Source organism: Emydura macquarii, unplaced genomic scaffold (genome assembly GCF_026122565.2).
Source record: "Emydura macquarii macquarii isolate MOO-44397 ecotype Brisbane River unplaced genomic scaffold, CSIRO-AGI_Emac_v2 contig_2897, whole genome shotgun sequence".
Classification (NCBI taxonomy): Eukaryota; Metazoa; Chordata; order Testudines; family Chelidae; genus Emydura; species Emydura macquarii.
This window is the reverse complement of record NW_027133034.1, coordinates 31,228,978-31,249,983: the sequence shown is the minus strand read 5'-3', so window position 1 is coordinate 31,249,983 and position 21,006 is coordinate 31,228,978. Positions and strand designations below refer to the sequence as shown.

The 21,006-nt window shown below is 38.2% G+C and overlaps 1 long non-coding RNA gene across 1 annotated transcript in view; it reads right to left on the bottom strand.

Moving 5' to 3' along the window:
- Nucleotides 1-298: 298 nt before the first annotated feature.
- LOC137166821 (uncharacterized) overlaps nucleotides 299-21,006 on the bottom strand; it is a 249,300-nt gene continuing 228,592 nt past the window's right edge. Inside the window, exons 5-8 of the long non-coding RNA XR_010923833.1 lie at nucleotides 7,463-7,496; nucleotides 3,377-3,416; nucleotides 2,590-2,645; nucleotides 299-533 (exon numbers count right to left, since the gene is read on the bottom strand). This is a non-coding gene — a long non-coding RNA (uncharacterized lncRNA). The remainder of the gene's footprint in view (nucleotides 534-2,589; nucleotides 2,646-3,376; nucleotides 3,417-7,462; nucleotides 7,497-21,006) is intronic.

The following is a 21,006-nucleotide window of genomic DNA, read 5'->3' as shown; positions in this document are numbered from 1 at the left end:
AATAATTCAAGTGATTGTTTTTATATATGGGTAAAATACAGTCACATAAATTTTACAACAGCTTGTTTAAGAAACAGCACAGAAGTAAAAGGAAAAAAAAATCAACATTTTGACATAGAAATAAACCTGTTTGGTCTTAAAATCTGTTTAAAATGTCACTCCAAGGCTGATATTACAGCTGGTAACAAATTTTCCATTCAAACTTATTTTCACCAAAAATTAAACTTTCCCCAAAACAAAAGTTTTCATAGAAATTATCTGATTTCCTCAGACTTTTAATTTTTTACCAGATGTCCAAAGGTTTTCAGCTGAATAACATCTCAGGTCCTGGTAGTTTGGGCCCAAAACATTTTTAGTTTTTCATTGAAAAATTTTTTGACAGAAAATAAAACCAAAGTTTTCCAAACAGCTCTATCTGATAGGTGGATGGAGTTACATCCTGAAATTTTTTTTTTTCCATTTTTTAAAACCTTGTGTTGCAACCATTTCAAATGCAAATGTTTATATAGACTGATGCTTGATTCAGTGCTGCTCTATCAAATGGAAACAAAAACATAAAGTTATTTCTTCAGATATTGAAATGACTAGCTCTAGCTACCTTCACCTCAACTACAAGTGCTTAATTATGGAAGTAGCTACAGATCACAATCACAATAAATACATATTCAATGTGAGAAGCAAAGAGAGACTTGCCTATGGATCCAGTCCAAATTGCAGGCCAAGATTTGCAATTTTGCATTTTTGTTTAGTCCTGAGTTTGATTTCTTTACATTTCCACCACAGACATTTGATTCTGCTCCCTTGAATTCCCAAGCTACCAGTGAGTTCAAAAAGGCTAGGATTAGGCCCTCAACCTGCTGAATACCAAAGTACCTGCAGAGTTCCACTTCAGTGCTACATATCCATGCAACACACAAGTAGTCACTCTAATTGTACTAACCTTCCTAATGTAAACCATGTTTGGAGGTTTCTCAGAGGAGATGAGATAAGATTTGCCTATCCTGTTCTGAGTCAGATACAGTATGAGCTTTACTCACCACTGGGTCAGACCCAGAGACATGCTCAGAGGTTGCCTAAGAGCACACCTAGCAGACAAGGCCCTCCACAAAATGTAGCTGAAGAGGAGAAAACACAACTATCCAGCTGCTGGGCCTCCCTATTTTCAATTGCCCTTAGTCTCCATTATATGCAATGCAGAATAGTCTCACCTCACTTTCACTCACAACTAGACCATTGGCACTGGAAACTGCTAGCTAACAGGAAAAGGATTCCCAGAGCTGTCAAATTATCCATAAGAGTCCATTCCTGATGTTTGTTGTGCTCCATTAAGCTCAAGAAGACTGAAAGCTCTGTCTTTAACACTATTTTAAATTACTAGCTAGACTAAATTAGTTAAACTACATTAACTGTGTGAACATGCTCATTCAGAATTAAAGTGGTGTTAATTCAATTTAGTTACTTCCAATAGTTCACTGGTTAAAGCACTTATCCAGGATGTGAGAGGTTTAAATCTGCCCCCTCAGCCTGATTTGGAAGGGGGAATTGAAACAAGGTCTCCAGCTGGAGTGTTCTAGTCACTGTGCTGTAGGGTATTCTGCAGTGGATGTTTCACAGTCTCTCCTGCTGAAGTGGTTCCACTTTGTATGAACTACTTACATACTCATTGGATTAGGAAAAAAACAACAGTGACTCCGTAACCTCGTTGCCTGGAGGATGAGAGAGCTGGATTCTGATCCCTGATATCCATTAAAATGGGGATTTTAATCTGTCTCCCCTACATGTTGGGTGGGTATTTTAAGCACTGAACTAACTGTTGGGTGCAAAGGGAGTAGCTTCTCCTGCAGGTGATAGATGTGTAGGAATATCTAGTTTGTGAATCCTGACAATGCTTAGGCACTGAGCAGCTTGGTAATGTAAGGATACCCATCATCAGAAATTTATTACCATGGAGGACTTTACCAGTGGACACTTAAGACCTTCTTAGGCTCCTACAGTGTAAGGCGGAAGCTGAGCAAGGGTTCTCATGTAAATTTTGGATGTGCACTCTTCCCATTCCAAGAGAGAAAACCATAGATTAGAAACAAATGATGCTAAAACAGTATTAAGTAATTTGGGGTATTTTTTTCATAGAGATAGTGGTTTGTAGAGTAGTTGTTTCTCAGCTCTGCCCTGCCTGCCCAAAATCACATAGAGTTTGTGCACAGGCTTTCTGCAATCTCAGTGAGAAGGCTGGCTTTCCCCATTCCATTCTTATTAGGCACATCTCATCAGCTTTTATATTCATTGGATCCCTTCCATCTTTCACAGCACAAAGGACAAGGTGGCCTCTTATTTTTTGACCCAAAGGACCTGAATTCTGTGACTGATTCTGTGGTGTATTTGCACATCAACTAGCACAATGGGGTCTTGGTCCACAACTAGAGCTCCTTGATGCTACGGTAGTACAGATCATAAATAGTAACAATGTGTGCAGTAAAAATATGCAGCTGATTGACAACTATAGTATGTGTGTTACACATGGACATAAAGGACCAGTTTCATTGTTCTCAGTGGGAGTTGTTGGGAGCTGAGCACTTTTGAAAACCATACCTGATGTGTTAGACTGCTGAGAGCTCATGAAAATCTGTCCCGAATGTTCTGAAACCCTGAAATACAACCAAAAATCAAAGTGATAGTATAAGTCCCCCTGGTAGCTTCCCTGGTGAAAGCAGTATGCTGCACAGTTGCAAGTTTGCATTGATACCAACTTGCTTTACAGTTGTTCTCTTTTGCACACTGAAAACGCATCCATTTTAAAATCAGCTGCAAAATATTGAATGATATTTCTTTTAAAACACTTTAACTTAATTGACCAATTAGAGATTTCTACACAATAAGTGGAAACACATTTCTGAAGTGGCCAGAAAAATCTTAGGGGGTTAAAGTAAGCTATTGTTTGCCTTGAGGCTCTGCCAACTTAAATATCTTAAATGCTTTATCCTGTTACTCTGAGCTAAAGGCACATTCAACATTTGCAAGCGATTCACTTATCTATTTTTGTATTATTATTATTATTATTAAAGGATCACAGACCATTTCAATTAAGTGGACACCTAAAATTGCCATTTTTTCCCATAAAAGGAAACAAATAAAGAGATGCTTAGGAATGCACTAGTGTCATTCATTCCATAGAGGCATTTTCATTTATGTTGAAGGATGAAATATATTGTTTCAGTCTCCTACTGAATTATGGGAACATTATTTGAGTCTAAAGCACACTAATCATTGAGCCTCAGGAATTCATATATACTAGGAATTATCACATTTGAAAGTGATTCCAGTTAAGGGAATAAGGGAAGCGGAATGGGCGACAGGGGATGGATCACTTGATGATTACCTGTTCTTTTCATTCTCTCTGAAGCATCTGGCATTGGCCACTGTTGGAAGACAGGATATTGGGCTAGTTGGTCTGGCCCAGTATGGCCGTTCTTATATTCTTATGTTCTAATATCTGAACAGCATCTGTTGTTTACAGTGTTAAAGGAAACACTAATGTTGTATTTACTCACACATGGATTGAAAATAGTTTCCTATTGCAGCTGTTACCACCTTTCAGCAATGAAATATTTAATCTTCAGGGAAAGATTATTCTATGAGCCTGAGCAGGGGAGAAAAGGGTGCAGAAGGCACGTCCTTGCATGAGGTACATGCCCAGCTGGACCCAACACAGAAGGGGAGGTTCAGAGTAGTAAATGTAGGGAGATATTATTCCCCCTTTCATGGAGGTGGGCAGGTAGGGGGGGAAGTGGGTGTAGAATTTCATAAAAACTGGAGTTAATTATGGTTTTGCTTCTTGTAAATCAAGGTTAAACAAATAAAGGATTTACCTACGTTGTAATTTGTATATTTCTCTGTAAGTGTAACACCTTGAAAAATGTATTTGATCCGCATTGTAAGGGCGCAATCCTGTGATTGCAGTAGGAGTTAATGGTGTTCAGCATCCTGTAGGACCTTCATGATAGGCCCTTAATGATCAATTTGCATGTTGAAACAAGGATAGATCGAAATAATTGATATTGCTGGTGTAATATCCCATATTCCCCATCACACTGGTACTGGTATTGTTCTCTTTCTAAGTAAGTTTGAGTCACTGACCCCAACCTTCGGGTCTGGCCAAGCTCTTTCCAGACAGGAAAAGAGAGTGAGAGAGAAAATGTTTTTATGTCACCTCTGTTTTCCCCAGCTCAACAGGGCTACAAGTGGTTGGTTCAGCCTGAAGCACAAGTCAGAGCTGCTTTTATGCCACCCAGGAATTCATCTATGCCTAAGATGTTCCTTAGCTGAACCAAAGGGGGTTGAGAACCTGGGCCACTAACTTATTATAATGTTGCCACTTTAAAAATTATACAATTAATCGTTAAATCCTTGGTTTCCTAGACACAATCTGTGTTTTGTGAGTAACTGGAATAATTTGAGCATTTACAGCTCAGACACTCCAGGTGTTCTAAAAATTAATATGATGTAACTGACACGTAGCATATTGCTTATTGTCCCCCGGGACCTGCATGAACAAAACATGTTGTATCTCCTGAGGCCAGTAAGATGGGGAAAGCATTTTAATGAAGAAACAAAGCAGTTTAAAATAACATTTTAACACTGTAATATGAACCATATTTCCTAGCCTTATGAACAAAAGCATTAATTTAGAGTGAAAACAAAAAGCACAATTAGGATATTTGGACTATGAGGATTTTAGCAGGAAACACAATGTAAAGTAGAAAGATGAAAGGGAAGTAGATGGGCAGAAGATAGAAATGGCCAGTAGAGTAATGTGGTGAGACTAGCTGCAACAGAACCACTCTGCAACTCCAGCACATAGCTCCATGGAGTCTTCCAGTTTATTACCATGGAGGGCAGTTTAAGGGCAGGGAAGGCTGGGGTAAAGAGTGAGACTATATGGAACCACTAATTCTTACTCCCTTGCAGAATGGGGACACAGAACCTTTGTGCGTTATTGCGCCCCTGAAGCAACTGTAACGGCTGCCGTGCAGCTCTTTTGGCACTCCATCACTTGGAGATTAGGACTCCTTTTTCCAGTCCCCACTGACCTCCCAGTGCAAGCATAACTCAACCTGTGCTATGGGAATAGGGTTTTACCTTAAGGTGGCACTGGGGAGAAATATAAGCAAACACACAGGCCTTTTATTCAGGAGATAAGAGGGGGAAAGATGATGTTGTTATGCCACTGTGCCAGAGTTGGGGGAGTTACTTAACCACTGTGCTCCAGGTTCCCCCTGTGTAATTATGCTACAGTACTTAGCTTCCCAGGAGTGTTTTGAGTCTTCATCATTACATAATCAAAAAGGGGTTTTAAGAGGTGCTAGAAGAGACTTTATAAATGCAAGCAATTATAAAGCCTTGAGCAGGCCCCCAAATCCAACTTCCCAAGAAAGCCATAATGAAGTCACTAAAGATCAATACAAACACATTTGAGTACACCTGCACACACTCTATAAGAGAAGAAGCAGAAGTAGCCTTTCCTGCTGCTTTATTTAAAGTCCAGAGAAAAAGAAAGCAGAAATGGCGTGGAGCAATGGACTTGTTTGAAGTATCTGTGTCCCTGCAACCATGTAGAGAGCAGAGCTGGGAGCTACAATAGACTCCTAGTGGGTTATATTCTTTCTCTGGATAAGGTAAGCTCATCCTAAATGCCAGAGGCCCATGGTAATGTGAATCCTAGACAAACCTCCACTCATCTGATGACCACCCAATACCAGGTACAGAATCAAGACCTCCAGAGCAAAAAGTTTGCTTCCCCCCTCTAAATATCATTCCTGACAGTCATTGTCTCACGATTAGGAACTGGCCCATTGTAAGGATCTGGATATGGGTTGGTGAGATGATTCTTTGGACCCAGACTTCATGGTTCATTTTACATAAAAAGCAGGTAATGGAGGTATCATTTGTCTCTTCTTGCCAGCTCTTGTGCTGCAGAATTGGAACAGAAGGCAGGGAGGTGGGTGGGCAAGGTGGCTAAGAACCCAACTACTTTCATGTGGTTCGGAATCAATAAGCTGTGCTCAGAGATAGTACATGTAATTACATGAGCATGATCTTATTATCATTGTTTTCGTCATCCCTCCCCACTTCCATTCTTTTTTTTTTTTATGCTCATGTGTTGTTTCTCGTTTCAAATTAGATTCTAAGCTGGTTGGGGCAGGGATCATTTCTTTCTGTATGTTTGTACAGTCTCTAGTGCAATGGGGCCCTGATCCTGATTGGGCCTTTGGGTGCCACTGTGATACAAACTACTAACAAGAGCTGATTGTTCTTTGTCTAGAGCTCAGTTTCCATTTTCAAACCTTCCTTCCAGACAAGTACTCCTTTTTAAATGGATTCTGAGAATCTCCTTTATATTTTTAGCTCCCACTGGCAGTGGACAGGGGATTAATGTCCAGAGTTTTGTGGCCATCAAGCCTGACTATGGTGAGAAACAGCAGATAGTGTTTTAATATTCTTCATCACTTTTACCTACTGCATCTAAGTGATTTCCCAATGTTACTTAAGTATAATTCTGTTCCTTTATAAAAAGCTTCTTTCCATCTGTCTGCTCACTTAGCCTCTTTTTAAAGTATTTTGCTGTCTGGCAATGAGAGCTTCTTTCAGAGCAAAGCGGCATGACTTTATTTTCATTATGCCAGCAAGATAACTGTCTTGTTCTATTTGCAACACACAATCTTCATTTTATTGTTATCATGTAATTATACATTTCTAATGGAGCAAAAAAGCATTATGGTATAAATGTATAAATTGTTCTACAGTCAAGACATTACCATGAACCTCAGTGGGGACTCATTCTGTTCATTGTTCTTCATGTTTAATGTAGACTGATTTGCCAGTTTTTTATATTAACATTTGGTGCTCATCCAAATGTAGTCTACACATTTTCTGAAATTTGCCATCTTATAATGTGGTGATCATTTTTAATAGAAAATTCATGCAAAAATGTCTGCTGCAATAGCCTAATTGTTTGAGAACACGTATTTGAGTGAAAAAAGAGAAACTGATCAAATTCTTATCTATTGCCAAACTCAGACCCCCTGTCCTGCAAACACTTACACAGCCCTTTCTTAACAATCCTACCATGAATAATCCCAGTGAATGGGCCAAATCACAGTGGTAAAGTAAGGTATGTACATAAGCATTTGCAGGATCAGGGCCTCAGGTCGTGCCTCAGGATAAATGCACTATCTACAGAGGTATATTCTGTCTTCCCCCTACTTCCTGTCCAATTTCTTTCCCCAGTGCTGACTCCAAGAATATTTACCCACATAATGGTTTAACAAATCAGCAAAATCCCCCAACAGTAAATATCACATTTAAAAAAAAAACAAAAAACAGGCAGTGTTTAGAAGATGAGAAAATACATGCACAATTGTGTAAATGTATACATCTAGGAACAAATAATGTAGGCCATACTTACACGATGGGGAACTTCATCCTGGAAAGCAGTGACTCTGAAAAAGATTTGGGGGTAGGAGTGGATAACTGAACATCAGCTCTCCCAATGCAGCACTGTAGCCACAAAGGCTTATGTGATCCTTGGATGCATAAACTGGGGAAACTCAAATAGAAGTAGAGATGTTATTTATCTCTATATTTGGCACTAGTGCAATTGCTGCTGGAATAGTTTGTTCAGTTCTGGTGCCCACAGTTCAAGAAGGATTTTGATAAATTTGTGAGGATTCAGAGAAGAGCCATGAGAATGATTAAAGGATTAGAAAACATGCCATACAGTTAGCTTAGCAAAATGCAGATCAAAAAGTGGCTTGACTCTAGTCTATAAGAACTTACAAGGAGACGAAATATTTCATAATTGTAATCTATCTTTAATCATTTTAATCTAGCAGAGAAAGCAGAGAAATATGATTCAGACTGGAAACCCAAATTCAGACTGGAAATATAAGGTGTAACTTTTACAGCAAGAATAATTAACCATTGGAACAACTTAACAAAGCTTGTGGTAGACTCTCCATCACTGACAATTTTTAATTCAAGATTGGACATTTTTCTAAAAGATAAACTCTTGTATGTATTTTGATGAAATACTATGGCCTATGTTACACAGGAGGTCAGGCTAGATTATAACAATGGTCTCTTCTGTATTTTGAATCTAAGAATCATTCATGAGCTCTATAGTAGAATCCTCATTTGCTTCCAGATGAACTGATACATTAAAAGAATTTGGCATCATTTTCAGCTGTAACATCAGCAATTCTGTGTACCACTTGAACCCCAGCCTCAGGCTCTGACAAGAGCCTCCTTATTTACAGTTAAGTTTGGTAAATTAGACTTGAATTCTGGGTTGGCTATTGTTTTCCATTAAAATTCTCTGATTTTGAAATAACCAGACTTAAATAAGCAATTCTGAAATGCCCTGGTTCTTCTCCCCTAGCAAATTTCTGACTGTGACCTCATGCTAATAGTGCTTAATTTGGAAAAATGCCTTTTTCTTTTGTGAATATGAAACCATCTCTGTCATTTAGTTTATTGGCCATTTTTTATTTTTAAAGGGATGACTTTGTTGCAGGTACAGAACAAAGGAGTGTGTTGATCTTTCTCTGGAGGCTGCTTTCCCCCTTTTAACAATATATGATAGGATACATTTTTAGAATCTCCACTACTGAAAGAAAGAAAAGAAAGAAAGAATCAGTTATAAATTGTACAGCTACTATGGTGAAGAGTGCTATAGAAAAATCTGGAATAGACAGCTACATGTTTGTATTAAACATAAACTTGGAAAATGCAGTCCTCCACAAACAGAGTCTCAACTTCTGATATCATTCTTTCACAATAAGGTGATCTTCACTATGATGAAATACCACATAAAGTTGCAATGAAATTTTCACTGACCTCCAGATAAGGGGAAGATGTACCCATTTTTTACAAGATTTTCACTCGTGAATGATTTGTCAGAAAACACTGCCTTTACACTGAAGCAGAGTGAATTTGAAAAGGGACACATTTTTGAGTGTTGTTAATTTCAACTCATATATGTTTGCACATCTCTAGCCTTACCTATTTTCAACCAAAAGACACAAAATTCTAATAGAGGAATTTCAGTGTTTCTGACATTCCTCACAGTTCATACTCTATGAATCCCATTTGAAACATTCTTCAGTGACAATATTAATTTTGAAATAGAAGCCATATGGAATGATTTCATAGTACAAAAAATGCACAGTGCCCCCATTTATCATTATTGTGTGACAGCAACAACAGAAAAATGAGTATAATAATAATAATAATTAATATGAGGTTCAACATGGAAAAAATGTTCTAAAGATTCAAAAACATTCTGTATTAGTTACATGACAGTAGATATTATGTACAATTGTGAATATTTTATGATTCAAGGAGCAATAGAACACAACTTGATGAACGTATGAAATGTACTAGTTGTCCTCTTGAAAACAATAAACATTTCTCCCTTCCCTGGCAAAATCATTGCTAAAAATTAGAATAAATTCCTACTCTGTACTTCATATATATATGTGGGAGGAGAGGAGTTTTTCCTGTATATTCTATAACCTATCTATGCAGAGCCAGCAGAGTATTTCTAGTTCTGTGGAGCACAGGGAAGAGGGAGATCAGCTGCCATGCTTTCTTATGAGTTAGAGGCTCAGGGGAACATAGTTGTGCCAAAGATTAATCCCATGTAACTTTGGGTACATTATTTAGAACCAATTCAGCAAGGAACTTAAAGCACATACCTAACTTTAAACAAGTGATAAAATGGAATATCAAATAGCTATCTATCCAGAGAGCTGCATTCATCCTATAGACTGAATGAGGCCAGGGTCTTATGAAAAAAATAATATGTGAGCAAGACTGTACCATAACGCATGAGCTCAGAGGGGATGAATTAAGGTTGCACAAGCAAACTTAAGCCTGGTATTTCCTAACCTTTGAAGGCCTGCCTTTGCAACTTTAACATTATTTTAATGTATCTTTTTTAGTGTCACTTCTTCAGGAAAACAAACAACACCCGCCCCAGAAATCCATCAGGTTGTACCCTCTTCACCCCCACATGGGTCATCAGCAGGGCTGGACCTTTTAAATCAACTCTATAGTTGACTTAATGGAGCAACTGCTAGCAATGGTAGGTTGTCATCCTCTGTGTCGACTAGCTGCTAGACAGATATGACACATGACACATTCATAGTTATCAGTGGACAACAGAGGGAAGTTGAAAGTCAGAAATCCTGGGTTCAATTCCAGGTTCTGGACGGGAGTGTACTCTAGTAGTTACAGACCCTTCCGCCTGTGTCACCTTCACGTCTGACCCCTTCTATCCTCGTGCTGTCTAGCCTCTCCTTGTCCCAGTCCTCTCTCTCTCTCTCTACCTCCACCCTACCATTTTCCCAGCCTTTCTCCCCACTCTGACTCCTGTCCCAATTTGCCCTCCTTCCCATCCTCCCACACAGCTTCTGTCTCAGTCTTCACCCTCCCTCCACGCTTCTCACCTCTTCAGCATTCCAGTCAGGCATGGTCCTCTTTCTCCTTCACAGTGCCTTGGCACTAGCAACAGCAGCACTGACAGCTCAGGAGAGATAGAGAGACTCTGTGCCTCAATTCCAGTGACCTGCACTACAGCAGCCCCTGGCCCCCAGGAGGAGCAATTGCAGAGAAAATCCTACTCAGCCCTTGCAGCCCCAGCATGGAGCATGCTCTGTTGTTCTGTGTATGTGTAATCCACTAAAGTTGGATTATATAAGTACCCACTGCAATGCCATTTTACTGCAGGAATAGTGAGTTGCTTCAGTCTGTCTTGACAGTGGAGCTTCCACCTGTGGATAACAACACCTAAGATAACTATGGAGATTTGGACAGTCATAGATACCCTGAGTTGCTCCAGTTTGGAATAAAGACACAACAATGTAATAAAGCTGCTCAGACTAAAAAAATCTTTACGTTTATAAGAGGACAATTTGAGAGTCAACTAAGACTCCTCATAAATCTAAATTCAATCTTATCATTACATCAACACTGCAAATACTATGCAAACAAAAAAAAAAGTATCATACATGCAGATTTCTTCATTACCAAAAGGTACACAGGTCACAAATCCTATGCATATAAAATATGCACCACTGATTTAGCATTAATGTCCCCACACCATCCTGTGCTGAATAAGCAGCAGATCTTTGAGTAGACTGGTGTTCTCCTTATGGTTGTCTTCTTGCTGAAATTCATATAAGTAGGCCTGTGATCATCACCCTTCAGGGCAGAGATCTTCACCTTCTCACTGGTATGGCTGTCTCCCACTGAGTATGGATGAACTAACTCAAGAGTCTTGAGCAGCAGCTCTCCCCAACCTTTCCCTCACCCCCTCCCTTCTCCCCCCCCCCCCCCAAATATACATCACAAACACACAGAATACATTATTCTTAAACAGCTAACAAAAGCAATACTTAACAAGGAATCCCTAGATAAGTTTTGCTCCAACATTTATTGGCAATTAGTAAAAGCAGGCATGTGAGCATCAGTCCTCAGGGCAGAGAGCTTTACCTCCCTTGTAGATGGCTGAATTAACTCAAGAGTTTGGTGCTTTTTTTTCTTTATATTTGGCAGTGGAATTGCCCCCCCCACACACACACACACACACCCATGGAGATGCCCTACTGAGCATGCTCCAAGACTTGTGAACTTTTTTCCTTTGTTTACCTGTTTGTCCCAGACTAGCTAGAGTCAGTAGCTGCTCCACTCTTCTGGCAATCCCCTTCTCTCTCTCTCTCTCTTTCCCTCCTCTCCCCCCTCCCCCCCAAATAAAACCCTACTAAAGGAACTGCAACAGAAGCATGGGTTACACATGCACAGTCCAGTCAGCACATCAGAACTGTGTAGAAATGAAGCATGCTCAGAGCAGATGGAATCTTTGGAGAATTTAGCTGCCAGCCTCTAATAAACATCTACTCAGCATGTATGACCTGCAATTTTTGAGGCTTAATACTTGGCCAGAGTAAGCAGATTTTCACAAAACTAATAAAATGCATATGCCCAACATTTGGGTACGTACCCATTGCCAAATTTCATGGAGACACTACAGCTTCTCAATGGAGTAGCTATAAGCATTTTTGAACAGCAGCAGAACAAAATATTTTCACCTAATTTTATTCCAAAAAATGGCTGAATAGATATGCTTAAAAAAAAAAAAGAGTCAACCTAAGGCCATCATCAACCTAACACCCATCATAAAAATTTTGAGCAAGAATGGTTAATATTTGGCAAGGTTGGTCTTAAAATACAACTGTGGTCTTATAATGAAATTTGTAAGACAAACTCACCTATAACATCACTACCAATGCTGCCTGTAATATAAAGGAAATAGTTCCTCAGAAAGAAATAGTTCCTGCAGTGCTTAGCAGAGCACAATATTTTAGATAAAAATAGGTGGAAATTGCACAAGCAAGACTGAAGATACATTTGTCTTTTTATTCTATAAAGAAGTGTTCATCTATATACTGCAGCCATCTCAGAGACTGAATTATAAAATAAGCTCTTTGTCTGCCATGCAGTTCCCTTATCATTCCAATCATATTCTCCTCTAATGCAGAAGAAACTAATGAAGATAGGAGTTTCAGGTTTTGTGACCTCTGCAGCTCAATTCCATTTGGACACGCAGAATTTATGTATCCACTCTAAACAGAGTACCATAGTGTGTCAATTTAGTCCTGTATTGCGCTGAGCTTTAAATGATCCAAAAGGGCCTAACTTGCTTAGCCATGGCTTTTTGTGTCAATTCAAAAACTATCAAAATATAATTTCAGGTACTCCCAATAAAAGTTGATACACTTGGAAGGTGGAGAGAAAACAACTTTGATTTATTTATTCATTTGCTATCAACTTTATAATTAATTTGTCATCCCAAAGTATTCTTACTGCCATTAGCATTTGCTTGTTATAGATTAGAGATATACAGCATACCTGAAATGAAAGCCATGTGAAAAAATGACATTATGGCAAGAAGTGATGGTAAACAGTTTAGCTGCCTAATGCAGTTAAGAACTATTATCACTGAGATGTATAGTCCCATTTCTAGGCCTTTCACAGAAAATCTAAATTACCCCATGGAGCACAGACAGTTAATAACTTAAGAGAAATAAATAGCCTAATGGCTTCTACCTGACATCCTTATTAACCATATGAGCCTAATCAAATACAGAAGATCCTTGTAAATGAAGCAGCACAAACTAACCTGGGGTCTTGTTTTAATATTATGAACATAATGATTAGCAGCTGCCTGGAGCCTGTAGAAAGAAAATTGTAAGAAACTTAAACCTTTCTTTAATTCTGCATTTGTGTTGTGAAAATTATGGTAATGTGCTTTTATCTTTCTGTACCTAATCAAATACAGGCATAGAGAAGCCAAAAGAAAAAAAAATGAAATCAAGAACGATGCTATAGTTACAGCATTCATTGGGGATGTAAGTCAGTCTCATAAAACAACAGACACCCAGTCATTGGGCTTTCATAAGCTGCCTCATTGTCAAATTAAAATACATTAAGGTATTATATTGTTCCCTATTGTTTTCTAAAACATTCCCAAAATACAAGAATCTAGCAAATGCCATATGTGAGTAGTAAGGTTTTATTAAGAAAACAGTGTGAGCCTCTCTGGAGTAATTTCTGATTGAACTGGACCATACATATATTGCCCTTAACATTTTAAGAGTACAAGATCTAACGTTCTATTCTAACGTTCTGAGACTTTTAAAATCCTCTATTTAATCAAAACCAAAAATGTTAAAATGTATTTGATAAAAATGCAGATTATTCAACATACTACATGATGTATAAAAGCTCTAGTTCAAATTTTCCATTGTTATTGTTGTGAGCATCCTGAAAAGAAAATAGAGGTAAAATTTGCCCATTGTTCAATATACATTAGACAGTTTATCAATGGGCTTTATGTCCTAAAAGGTGATAAATTTGATATTCTTGCAAACAGTAGACTAAACTAGTAGTTGCATTTTCAGAAGTAGCTAAGCACCCATTTTCAAAAGTGAGACACTTAGGAGACAAAAGTCACTAATCAAAATGGGAGTTAGTATCCTACGTTTCTTAGATATTTTTGAACATTTTACCTTATCTCTTTAAATGAGTAGACTGAAGTCTATTTCTTTACCCTTCTAACTAATGGCTAGAGCAGAGGTTCTCAACCCGCAGCCCAATCAGCACACAGCTGCGGTCCATGTGGCATCCTCAGAGCCATACAGGTAGTATTGTGTGGATGAAGTCCATATAACACATAGAGAGCTGCATATGCAGCCCACAATGGTAAACAGATTGAGAACCACTGGACTAGAGTAACCTTAAAGTCCAAAGGTGTTGAGTGGTCCTGCCAACGGACCAAATTCAGCCATGTGGTATAGGTAACATGTCAAGTGTAAGTAGTTAGAAAATGGTGAAAGTGGCAAGTATAATATGTACAGATTTGGTTTTCTGAGTATGACCAAACTGCACCTTAAGCTGGGGGCCATAGTCTGGCTTGCAAGCAAGATAAAGTAGTGGAGTAAGGATCATATGTACATCTAAGGGGATTCTGTGAGTTTATCTGCATTCAGTTTAAGCTTTCTTCTCTATTTGAGACACAAGATGAGCACACTTTACTCCTTCTCTGCAGCAGTGATACTTATTCCTTCTAAACAGGAATGTCAAGATAAGTAATTTCAATATCAATTAAAATATATGAGGCATTAGAACTGGTTCTGTATTCTGCAAATCAAATTCAGAGCTGGTTTAAGTAGGTGCAGTCCCATTTATTTTAGTGAACTTGTGCACCCACTTACACTAGGTTTGAATTTGACCTTTTTCACCATTGTTAAAGCAGTTACCCTGTGTGACCCAAAATGAAAAGTGTTCATCTTCTAAAGTCGCCCCACTGAAAAAGTCAGTGTTACTGATCATAGCATGGATGTAAAGGTGCTGAAATCAAGTGATACAGCATTTTCTATGTGACCTTCAATTTTAGCTTCCTAAACTCCACTGGGATCCACAATTTTTTCATTTAGCTAAGTGAAAGGTATGTTTTTTGTTTATAAACTTTTTTCCTTACCACAAAAACTCCCTAGTGCATATTGCCATGTGTGTAATTATCTTGGACAAACACACGTAAGATATAAGTCATATATGTAAAAGAGCAAGAGGAGAACTGTGCTTAAACGAAAATTGTAAGATATTAAAGATGCAAAATGTAGGTATTGTATAAAAAATGGGCTCTTCTTTTGTATGGCTTGGACAGATAGCAATGATTACAAATTTATATCTAGATGTGCTCGCCAGCTTATTGCCACAGCAGTGAGCTAGTGACCCCCAGTGAAAGAACAAAAGGGGCACTCAGATATGATGTGCCCCATTGTTTGTGACTGGTGACCACCGTCATATACGGGTGTTTGCCTCATTTTCCATTTAAAGAGGGTTTGTCCACATCTCCCATGAGATGTCCTGATGCAAATCAATCTGCACCAGTCATTCCGATATAAATCAAAATCTGGTGGCTCCTCAGATACGCGGGTTTTTTTGAGAGGTCAAAACACTCATCTGGCTCTCCATTGAGCCTCAGCATCGGAGTTGAGTGTAAGGGTCTTAATGCAGTTCTATAGAGGATTACAGGATTTTTATCTTGTCTTTGGCAGGTTTTGCAGGCCTTCTTGCAACAGGATCCTGGTGTTTGCATTGACATGGTTAAGAAAGCAAGATGTTTGGACAGTTCTTCTAATCAGTGGAGGCTGGATGTGCAATGGGAACAGGAGCCAGTCGACTGAGGTCAATTAAGCGTCCCTGACGCTATGCTCATAGCATTATTGAGTTAAGTATCAAGGAGTTTAGTGTGACTGCTGTGAGACCATACTGGTGCACAGTGTTCAGCAACAGAATGTATCATGGCAATTGTTGCAATTCATAGGGTCCATGAACTGGAGCCCCAATATGTTCCAGCCGTTTTCCTAATAAGCATGATGCAAGACATGACCTTATCATGGGTGTTCTCGAGGTGTTGTCAGAAGGTCAAGTTCTAGTACAGAGTAACACTGAGATACTTTGGGTTAGCCTGATGGCTGACACTCTCCCTGCAGAACTGCACATCAAGTTTGGTATAGATTTTTTTATTGTTCAGATGAAAAGCAGTCACCACGGGTTTTTTTTCAGGTTAGGCCTAAGTTTCCAGCATTAGAAATATCAGCCATTATCTTAAGATCTTGGATTAGGGTGCAGCTGATGGTATGGAGGCTTGTGTGCTGAGCAGCTAGGACAAGGTCATCCACATACATGAATTTCCTCGACTCCGTCATTGATATATCTGAAGTGTATAAATTAAAAAGCATTGGGGACAGGATGCAGCCCTGAAGATGCCTGAGTTAAGAGTTCTTGGTCTGCTGACCTGTCCAATAAGGTGTACCTTAAAGCAGTGATCCTTGGACATTGCCGCCAAGAGACGGATCATTCCAGCAGTGAATGATGCAGGAGATCTTCAAGAGGAGGCCTTGTCTCCAGATGGTATCGTATGCTGAGGATAAATCAACAAGGATGATCCCTGTCTTCAACTTACATTGGAATCCTGCCTCAGTGTGGCCAGTTCAGTAAAGCTACTTGGTCACAGCAGTTCCTCTTCGGGCGAAATCCTGCCTGCTCTGCTGGGAGGATGTCTTCAATAAAGTCAGACGGACAGCAGAGCAGCACCCATTCCATGAGCTTGCCAGTGGTTGAGAGAAGAGAGATGGGCTGTAGCTGGCTGCATTCTCTGGGGGTTTCCCAGGTTTCAGTAGGGCAACCACTGTTGCCTGTCACCAGCTTGTTGGCACTTCTTCAGTTCTATGCATGGAGGTAAAAAGCACCACCAGCCATTCCCATCCCTTTCTCCCCAGGTTTTAAGAAACTCTGGAGGAATGCCATCAACCCCTGAAGCTTTCCAACTTTTGGTTTCCAACAGTGCAACATTGATCACCTCAACAGAACGTGGAAAGGAGAGTGGAGATTCTGGGCATTGGTGAAGATTTCTGCGGAATTCCCGCTAGACTTTATGGTGTGTAATCTTGTCTCGACATCTTGCTGTTAGAAAGAAGATGATAGGCGACAGCATTTGTGGTCACCTTTGCCGGGCGTCTCATTACTGGCTGGGATCCTCCAAATTGCCACAAAAGAGCCCATACCTTATGGGTCGAATGGGTTTAATGGGGGAAAAGTTTACAAAGCACATAGAAATATAAATTTTCTCTTGACATTTTTAAAACTATCAGTGGCACAGTGTTTGATTTTAAATGTTTGCACCCCAAAGACTGACATATTAACCAGAAAGTTAAACTGACTGGAACAAAAAATGAAAATACCTAATTTGTTTTCAGTGTCTAAACAATGTCTTTAACACAAAATGTAAAGAAACAGCAGAAATCAGTTTTAAAAGTTTTTAAACTGCATTTAAAATTTTACAATTATTTCAGTTTTTATCACCTAAGATGTTATAAGTAAAAGAGCATGATTTTTAACCTGACAGTGCCCCTTTAATGTTCAATACATGTGTGTTTATACAAACAAAACACTGCAGAGACCATGCAGGGTTTGTCCTTTGTTCATTGACGTCTAAGGCACATCTCCCACTGAATTTTAATAGTGCAGGATCAGAGCCACCGTGAGCTGGGCTTGCAAGGAGATTTATACAGATGGTGCCAAGCTAAACGTATTTAGTGAATTTGAATACCATATAGTACAGTAAGTGTCCATTGCTTAAATTGGACCTAAACTTTATGCACCTGACTTTTCAGAAGTTCTTCTACATTTTTTCCACAGTAAATCTGCATCACTATTTTTATAGCCACTGCCCATTTCAGCTGACACATAAGCTGCTGACTGCATAATCAGTTAGACACATTTTATACTTAAATGACATTAAGTAAAACATATGTCTGTTCAGCTGGGCCATTTTTAAATGGTGTTAGAATTTTACAGTGTAAGTCCTAGTTATGTTATAATTAGATTGCTTTTATTTATGATGTTATTTATAGCCCTACAAGCCTTTACATGAGATATTTAAATTCTAAAAGGAAACATTTACTGGGAAATCAAGTGTTGTCAGGCAATGAGGGAAAATGCAGTGGAAAACAGAGCTTTCAAATATATATTTAACAACTGATAAGGAAAATTATATATTATGGAATTTTTGTTCATTTCTACTTTTAAAATATATAATGATTTAAAATAACTGGCCTGTATGCTTGGCTCACTGTATATATTGTATTGGCCAAAGAAAATTAGTTCACTGCAATTTGTGCAATTTTTTGTTTAAGGTTTTCCTGACTGTGCAATACAGATAAATTATCTTAACAAATTTGTACTCTGAGTTTGACTACAATTTCCACTTTGTCCTTAGTCTCCAGACTGTTTTCACGTATTTATGCTGCTTCAGGTGTACAATAGTAGAACCAGAATTAAAGAAACTAGAAGAGTTGGGATATTTATTAGTCTTCTCTGTCTTTTAAACAATGGGCTTAAGAAAGTAATTTAGATATGTATGCTTTTCAGTCAAAATAAACTTTCAACATCTTTACTGAAATAAATCTATGTTTTATGAGATTTATTGGTCAAGAACTGGCTCAGCCTAAAAGAATTTCAGTTACTCTTTATTCAAATCACATCCTGAAAATCTGTGTCTAACACATCCAATCTGGAACTTTCTGTTGGCCAAAAGGCATAATGTGATCAAGTGAACTTACACATATAGCATGAGAATAAAGAGCTTGGAAGAAATCTGTTTGAATATTTTGTTAATGATTAATACTTGCTTACATGCCAGAGACCAATAATAGTTCTTTTGTATCAAGATGTTGATTTTCTCCAACTGCCAGATATAAATAGCTCCTATACACTCAGTTATGATAAAGCTTGTTTGATCAACTAAAAAAACCCCATGAACCTGTAAAAACATGTCTTGCCTTGGTCTAGTGTCTTATATTGTGGGGGACAAAGGATAGAGAGTAATTCCTATCATCTGAATGAGCTGCACTGAGGAATTTTGCAGGAAGTCCTGATTAGCCAGATGGAGGGTTGTTGAAGTACAATTTTTAAATGAAATGGTGTGGAATCAGCACAGAACCTTGAAAGAAAAATGGAGAATGTTTTTATCAGAATAGACCCTAGAGTGATCTTTGTTAGCACATATAGGCTAACACAACAGGCTTTTAATTAGTTAATACAAATTCAGTCTGTGTTTAAGTTTGGTTCAGCCTGGGAGGTTTTCAGAAGATGGCATCCATTTTTGTGCTTATAAATTACAAGCAAAATGTAAGTTGCTTGGACATCTGTGGACTTACTGCACCTACAAATCAGGTATTTATACATCTAAGTGACATAAACTGCAGACTAGAGTTCTGTGGGAACCAGATATTTCATTTTGAGGGGAGTTTTGCCTTGTTGACATTTCTTATGTTCCAGAACAGAACAAAAGCAAAAAAAAATTCAAAACTTCACATGAACCAAAATGTTGGGGGGAAAAATTAATTTGTGATTGATTAAAATGTTAATTTTATAAAAAAATTTCCATCTGATTTTGAATTCTTCATTTCATACTATATTTTAAAATGTTGAACTAAAAGACTGAAAAGTAAAGTAATTTTGAAAAGGGAAATGAAAACTTTTCATTCCAAAAAGGCTGAAATGGAATGTTTCAACCTTGTTGAACTGCTTTTTTCATTTTCTCTTTTTAAACAAATTGTTATTGAATGCCACATATGTCTCCAAAATGTTTTCTGTTCCACAAATCAGCATTTTCTGATGGAAAAGAAGTTCATTGGAAAATTCCAACCAGCCACATATCAACACAAGTACACCTGCAATAATCTGAATCTGCAGTTTTTATGTGCAAGACATTGGAGGCCCAATTAAGGCTGAAAATTTAGCAATTTCTGTGTTTACCAATTTTTAATACACATCAGCCAATGATTCAGATTTGAGTTCATGTCATGTCTAGGAATTGTGTTTGAATTCAACAAGCCAAAAATCTCAGTTGTTATTGTGAGATATCAGCCCAAGTAGTGGCAATCTCATGAGATACTTTCCCATAAAGTTTCTGTTATCTTCAATCAAACTCTAGCAAGAGCAACCACTTTTGTAAGAACTGACCAACATCCAAAACAGACCCAGAAAATAGGCCACTTCTGATTATAGATGCCACCTAAAGAGTTGAGTCAGATTCTGTGAATTAAATGCATCTCTCTACTCCTAAAATTGTTTTAAGGCTCACATTTCCATAACAATGGTTGTAGAACGTCTTTATTTCAATTTTAAACTGAAGTTAAATATTTGAACCTCTGTCCAAAGGGTAAATGCACGCACCTGCTAATCCTGACAAAGCTATTTCAGCTCACATTTACAATCTTTTTTTACTTGTAAAGGTGTGGAATTGGCATGTCAATCTTAACTTAGAACTTCTTTGGTTTTCAACCCTTTTAACATTATTTGAATGCAGAATTTTGTATTTCATTTTCTTTTAAAAAGAAAGTTAGTATCTGAAAACAAATACTATTCTGCGTGATGGCTTATATGCTATTTTTAATGGCCTACTCTTTACAGCACTGACGTGGGTTAATAGACTTTGAAGACCTAAACCGTTAAGTACTTCTCCTTATAACCTTGTGTCAGTTTAGCATTATTGCGACTGATTTTACTGACTGAGTTGTGTGAATTTTCAAAACAGATTTAAAGCAAATAATTCAATGCCCATAGCATCATATTTACTTTATTACTTCTGAATAGTAACATTACTCTGCCTTTCGCCCTGACTATAAATACACTTTCAGTAAATGAGCTACATTTGAACCCCCTGGCTACATAACATCTACTATAGGGAAGTTAAAGGTGATATAAAGGATTTAGGAATGGTATGGTTCCAGATGGCTTGTGGGAATGACTCCTGTGCTTCTGAAATCAAGCAAAGAGCCCAAGCAAAAAGAACAAGTTACATTTCTATATATGTTA